Raw genomic sequence first — 7,136 nt, forward strand, 5'->3', positions numbered from 1 at the left:
ATGCAATATTTATATCTTTATATATATATAATTTTTCCTTCATTTACATAACCATCCTTGTTCCCCACCCTTCCTTTATTTATTGCCCCCATACACTGTAGAAGGTGCTACAGGCAGGCCTGCCTTTCGTCCTGCCCAGCTCCCACATGGCTAGCTTTACACCTGAAATAACAACACACAAATAGTATTCTTTTAAACACTTCCTGGCTCAATAGTTTCAGCCTCTTCTTGGCTAACTCTCACATCTTGACTAAATCATTTCTAATAATCTGTGTAGCATCATGAAGTGGTGGCTTACTGGAAAGGATTCTAGTGTACGTCCATCTTGGGCTGGAGCTTCATCACATCTGACCTTGGCTTCCCGTACAATACACACTCATCCCATACTGCATCCATTCCTCAGAAGGGATAAGGCCTCCTTTGAGGATTCAATGAAGTCTGACCTTCCAAGTTGATTAAGGATCAAACCCTCTCCCCTGTATCAAGGTTGAACAAGGTAACCCACCATAGCAAATGGGTGTCAAATAGCCAGTTCATTCACCTGGGATAAGTCCTCATTCAAATGCCAGGGTCCTCAAGGTTATCAAGCCATATAGCTGTCACCCCCATTCAGAGGGCCTAGTTTGATCCCATGCAGGTTTAGAAGCTTTCGGTCCAGAGTCCATAAACTCACACAAGCTCAAGTCAGCTGTCTCTGTGGTTTTCCCAACCATGATCTTGACCCTCCATTTATATGATCCCTCCTCCCTCTCTTAAACTGAATTCCAGTAGTTCAGTACAGTCTTTAGCTGTGGATCACTGTATCTGGGCTGTGGGAGCTCCTTCCACTCCTTCAGCTAATAGTGTTTAAGATAACAGCCCACTTGGGAGTGGTCTCTTTGGCTTGAAAAAGCAGCAGTAGCCTGAGCTCCCTCTCTTGCTTTGGACTCGGATTCTGGCTACCAGACTGATTTCCTTGTTGTGCAAGAGAACTGTTGTATAGGATAGTGATCTGTAATTTTGCTTCTTTAAACAAATAACCCTTTTATTAATCATAATTCCAAACTGGTGTGGAAGTGTTTTGTGACTTACTCCTTTACCTGGAACCCAATATTTGGTTTTAGAACAATCCCACCTCACCCCCAGCTCAGCTGCCTGCCACCAGTGCAGCTTGGCTCAAGCCCTCCCTCAGCCGCGGCCTGTGCATGGAGCCATCAGTTCAATATAGAATCTAGCTCATAGGCTTTTCTTGCTACAATTCTTTACACACCTAGGATTGGCTTTAAGTCCCCATGCACCCTTTCATTTGCCTTCCAACATGGATTTATACTCCATGCCTCCTAGGATCCACAGGCAGGACAGTCTCTGCCTGCCTGGTTTTATCTTTTCTGCATGTTTTTTAAATACCCCCTTGCAGTGCAGTGCTTATGCAGAGCGCAAGCACAAGCAGCTGCTGGACGCTAAAAACCCCTTGGGGCAAAAACCCCCTGTGAAGACCCAGCAGCTCAACTAGACGTGCTGTTTAAAATCCTTGCCACACGTGAGTGGAGCACTGCCACAGTGGCATTTGCAGCAGACCTTTTCTCCCAGCAGTGGCTGTGTCAGGAGCCCTACTTTGGGATGGAGCAGAGCAACAGGGCAGGCATTCATGGTGAGTTGTGCTCTTTATCAGCCACTAGAAGCTCTCTGGATTTTTGTTCCCTGTGCCTGAACTCTGGTCTTTCTCTCTCTGTGAACTACATCTAACCTTTTGAGTGACTCATTTTCCCCAGGTTTTTTTTTTTTTTTGGTTTTTCGAGACAGGGTTTCTCTGTGGTTTTGGAGCCTGTCCTGGAACCTAGCTCTTGTAGACCAGGCTGGTCTCGAACTCACAGAGATCCGCCTGCCTCTGCCTCCCAAGTGCTGGGATTAAAGGCGTGCGCCACCACCGCCCGGCTTCATTTTCCCCAGTTTTTAAAGAAATATCAGGGCAGATTTTAAAACAGCATTTGTTCTGACACCATTGCATCAGTTCCAGTAGTGACTCTGAAACAGCACCATCTGCTGGTTAACAGGTAAAATGCAGGTTTTTATTTATTTATTTATTATTTATTTATTAAGTAGATAGGTATTAAGAATTACACATCAATAGTCATTTATGTTTGTCATATTTATAGTTGGACTAATTGGGTGTTTTAGATACATAGAGATTATATTCTATTTAAATAGATAATCTTTAACCTCTTCAAAGAGCTGTAGAAAATGGCATTTAATCTAAGAGTTGTGTGATGGAGGTGGGTCTTATATTAATCTGTTGCTTTCATTGGTTAATTAATAAAGAAACTGCCTAGGCCCATTTGATAGGCCAACCCTTAGGTGGGTGGAGTAAACAGAAGAGAATGCTGGGAGAAAGAAGCTAAGTCAGGGAGTCGCCATGATTCTCCCACTCCAGACAGATGCAGGTTAAGTTCTTTCCTGGTAAGCCAGCTCATGGTGCTACACAGAATATTAGAAATGGGTTAGATCAATATGTAAGTGCTAGCCAATAAGAGGCTGGAACTACTGGGCTAGACAGTGTTTAAAAGAATACAGTTTCCGTGTAATTTTTCAGGGCATAAGATAGCCATGTGGGCGGCTGGGTGCTGGGGACACAGCCCCGCCTATTATATTACAACAGTTGTGTGGTAGTGAGACGCAATTGCTCCTGGCAACACTGACCTATTCCTGAAAGACTGTTGAGCAGAAACAAAGATCTGTATTTTTAGACCTGTATTTTGTTTATATTAAGTTCACAATTAAGTAAGATATTCATCTTTGCAGGGCAAATCCGGACTTAGGAAATTAATCTAGTAAGACCTACAGGCCCAAGGCTTTAGAAGCAATTAGCATTTCCTTTGCTAGTTAACATCTCTTTCTCTCAGCCAGAGACCTTCCATACCTGAATTCCATCAGATGGGACTTTCCTGACACCCTACCTCACCCCCAAATCTGTTTGTTATGTAACAGCTCATGAGAAAAAATAAAATTGGCAGCTTGATCAGAAAACCTATCTTGCTATCATTTCTCATGTCTCTTGGCCCCTCCATTCCTCTTCCTTTTCCAGGTTTATCAGGAACCCTCAGTTTTTGTCCCACTGACTGGGATAATTTCCATACAAGAGGCTCTTCCCTTGCCGGGCAGTGGTGGCACACGCCTTTAATCCCAGCACTTGGGAGGCAGAGGCAGGCGGATCTCTGTGAGTTCAACACCAGCCTGGTCTACAAGAGCTAGTTCCAGGACAGGCTCCAAAAACCACAGAGAAACCCTGTCTCGAAAAACCAAAAAAAAAAAAAAAAAAAAAAAAAAAAAAAAAAAAAAAGAGGCTCTTCCCATCTCCAAAATGGTTCAGTTTATCAAGATATCTCTTTCATTTCTCTCCAACCCCATTCCTCCCCCAACACAGTCATCTTGAACCCTCATGTTCCTATTCCCTATCTCTTTCCTTCTCCACCTCTTCCAATGTACACCAGACATCTTAATTATTTCTTCCTCCTTGAGTACTCCTTTTTACATATAGACTTTGGACTTGTGGAATGTAGCCTAGTTTTCCTTTATGTCTATTATCAACATATGGGTAAGTACATACCATGTTCTTCTTTCTGTGCCTGAGTTACCTCATTCAGAATTATTTATCTAGTCCCATCGATTTGCCTTAAAATTTCAAGATGTCATTGTTTTTACTGTTGAAAAACACTCGATTGTGTAAGTGTACCACATTTTCTTCATTCTTTCTTTGGCTGAGGGGCATCTAGTTTGTATTCATATTCTTGCTATCACAAATAATGCTTTCATGAACAAAGTTGAGCGAATATCTTTGTGATATAAGTGTGCATTCACAGGTTAATTTCCAAGAGTGGTATTCCTGGGTCTTAAGGTAAACCGACTCTAAATTTTCTGAGAAACCACCATACTGATTTCCAAAGTGATTGTACAATTTTACATGCCCATAAGAATTAGAGGAGTGATCCCCTCACTCCACATCCTCTCCAGCATAAGTTGTCATCAGTGTTTTTGATGTAAGCCACTGTAACAGGTTTGAGATGGTATCTCGGTGTTGTTTTCACTTGCATTTCCCTGATGACTAAGGATGTTGAACAATTCTTTAAATATCTTGCAGCCATTTGAGTTTCTTGTGTTGCAAATTCTCTGTTTAGATGTGTACCTGATTTTTAACTGGATTATTTGGTATTTTAATATCTAGTCTCTTGTGTTCTTTAAGAAATTGGTAGATCAGCTCTTTGTCAGATGTGAGGTTGGTTAAGATATTTTCCCATGATTTTGGCTGCTGTTCAGTCTTATTGATTTTGTCATTTGCCTTAAAGGAGCTTCTCAGTTTCAGAAGGTCCATTTATTAATTGAATTCTTCAGTGTCTGTGCTACTAGTGTTACATTTAGGAGGGGGGTTTCCTGTTCCAATGCATTCAAGGCTACTTTCCACTTTCTTTTCTATGAGGCTCAGTGTTCCTGGATTTATCTTGAGGTCTTTGATTCATTTAGACTTAAGCTATGTGCATGGTGATGGACATGGATCTATTTGCATTCTTTTATATGTTGACATTTAGTTATTCCAGTACAATTAGTGGAAAATGCTTTCTTTATTTGGTAGTATGACTTTGGCTTTTTGTCAAATATCAGTTGTTTATAGCATGTTGGTTAATATCAGGATATTCTACTTGATTCCATTGATATACATGTCTGTTTTTATGACTGTACCAATTAATTTATACTACTAAAGCTCTATAGTAAAGCTTGAAGTCAGGGATGATTATGACTCTGGAAATTCATTAATTGTACATGAAAGTTTTGGCTATCGTGGGATATTTGTTTTTCTGTATGAAGTTGAGTATTTTTTATGGTCTGTTAAGAATTGTGTTGGGATTTTAATTGGGATTGCATTGAATCTGTAGATTGCTTTTGATAATTTTTTTTAATATGTTGATCTGACCCTTCCAAAAGCATGGGAGATCTTTCCATTTATTGAAATCTTGTTCAATTTCTTTCTTGTTATTCAGGTCTTTCTCATGGTGGGTTAGAATTACCCCAATATATTTTATACTATTTGTGGCTATTTTAAAAGTGATGCTTCTTTTATTTCTTTCTGAGACCCTTTACCATTTTTATACAGGAGAGCTATTTTTTATTTTATTATTTTTCCAGAAATATAACTGAAGGTGCTTAACAGCTGTAGTAGTCCCCTGGTAGAATTTTTTGTCTCTTATGTATCATCTGCAAACAGTAAAAGTTTGGGTTATTTAGATTTTGATCTTTAGACACTTGATCTCCTTTTGTTGTCTTATGGCTCTAGCTAGAACTTTCAGTACTGTATTGAACTTATATGGAGAGAGTAGAAATCCTTGACTTGCTACTTATTTTAGTGAAATTGCTTTCAGTTTCTCTCCATTTAGTTTGATGCTGCCTGTTTGCTTGCTGTATACTGCCTTCATTATGCTTAGGTATATTCCTTATATACTTGATCTCTCCAAGACCTTTATCATGAAGGAGTGTGGGATTTTGACAAAGACTTTTTCACCACTGAATGAGATGATCATGTTTTCTTTTTTCTTTCAGTTTGTTTATATGGTTGATTACATTGACAGATTTTCATATATTGAACCATATGTGCATCTCTAGAATAAAGCATACTTGATAATGGTGGATGATTTCTTTGCTGTGTTCTTTTATTCAGTTTACCAGTATGTTCTTGAGTATTTTTCACCAATATTCATGATGGAGATTGGTCTATAGTTCTCTTACTCAGTTGTGTTTTTGCTTGGTGTCAGGGTAACTGAGTTTGGCAATGTTCTTTCTGTTTCCATTTTGTAGAACAATTTTATCTTATTTGAAGTTCTATAATAATTATGCACCGAAACCATATGGCCCTGGACTTTTTGTTGATTAAGCGACCATTGATGACTGTTTCTATTTCTTTATGGCTTACAGGTCTATTTAAATTGATTATCTGGTTTTGATTTAATTTTTTTAACAGACTTAATTCACTTTTATTTTCCTTATATAAAAACCCTTATGTGATGGCCACAGCTGGATCTTGGGTCCTCTGAACACAGACTCTGGTGTGGGTTTTCACAAGATGGTCAGTGAATTCCTGATAAGGAGACTTGGTGAACACAGTCTCTTTCCAGAGGTTGGGGGTCAGGTAGCTGTAGGCATCAAAGGTGGCCTTGGCAAAATTGCCCAGGGTGGCAGTGCAGCCCCTGACTGATGTGCAGCAGTCATCAATGCCAGCCATCAGCAGCAGCTTCTTGGGCACAGGAGCGGAGACTATGCCAGTGCCTCTGGGGGCAGGGGTGAGACGCACCAGCACAGAACCAAAGCGGCCTGTTACTTTGTAAGGAACAGTGTGGGCCTTGCCAATCTTGTTCCCCCAGTAGCCTCTTGGAAAGCTTGGCCAAGATGATGGCCCCTCGGATGGCAGTGGCTACCTCCTTGGAGCAGTTGATACCGAGACCTACGTGACCATTGTAGTCCCCAATAGCGACGAAAGCCTTGAACCTGGTCCACTGGCCTGCCCTAGTCTGCTTCTGCACGGGCATGATCTTCAGAACCTCATCCTTTAGGGAAGCTCCCAGGAAAAAGTCAATATTCTCATACTCTATAATGGGCAGGGAGAACAGGTAGATCTCCTCTAGGGACTTGATTTTCATATCCTTAACCAGGCGTCCCAGCTTGGTGACAGGAATCCACTCCTCGTCTTCAGCTTTACCTCCACGAGCCCAGTGGCCTAGGCCTCGGCCATGGCCTCGACCATAACTGCGGCCCCTCAGACTGTTGCCAAATCCTCCACAGAAGCCGCCATGGCCTCCTAATCCTGGGCCGCGGGTCTGCCCGGCCCTCGCACTGCACCAGCGTCATCTGCCATTTGGTGTTTTCCAGAAGAAGAAGCTTGATTTAGTTTTTGTATGTTTTACCTATTCAGGAAATTGTCCATTTCTTTTATGTTTTATATTTCAGAAGTATGACAATGATTTTCAGAATTTGTTTTGTGTCTACTGTTATCATATAGCTTACTTGTTCAACAGAATGGGAAGCAAAGTTGTTTTCCCTAGAATGCTAGTAATGAAGTCATTTTACAACTTGGTGATCCTTTGCTGTCTTATGATACAGTTACAGCCTTATCTATC

General features: G+C 40.9%; 1 pseudogene; it reads right to left on the reverse strand.

Annotated features, from left to right (window-relative positions):
* Nucleotides 1-6,019: 6,019 nt before the first annotated feature.
* On the reverse strand, nt 6,020-6,874 carry LOC130874196 (40S ribosomal protein S2-like; annotated as a pseudogene).
* Nucleotides 6,875-7,136: the final 262 nt, after the last annotated feature.

The sequence above is a fragment of the Chionomys nivalis genome, chromosome 5 (genome assembly GCF_950005125.1).
Source record: "Chionomys nivalis chromosome 5, mChiNiv1.1, whole genome shotgun sequence".
NCBI lineage: Eukaryota > Metazoa > Chordata > Mammalia > Rodentia > Cricetidae > Chionomys > Chionomys nivalis.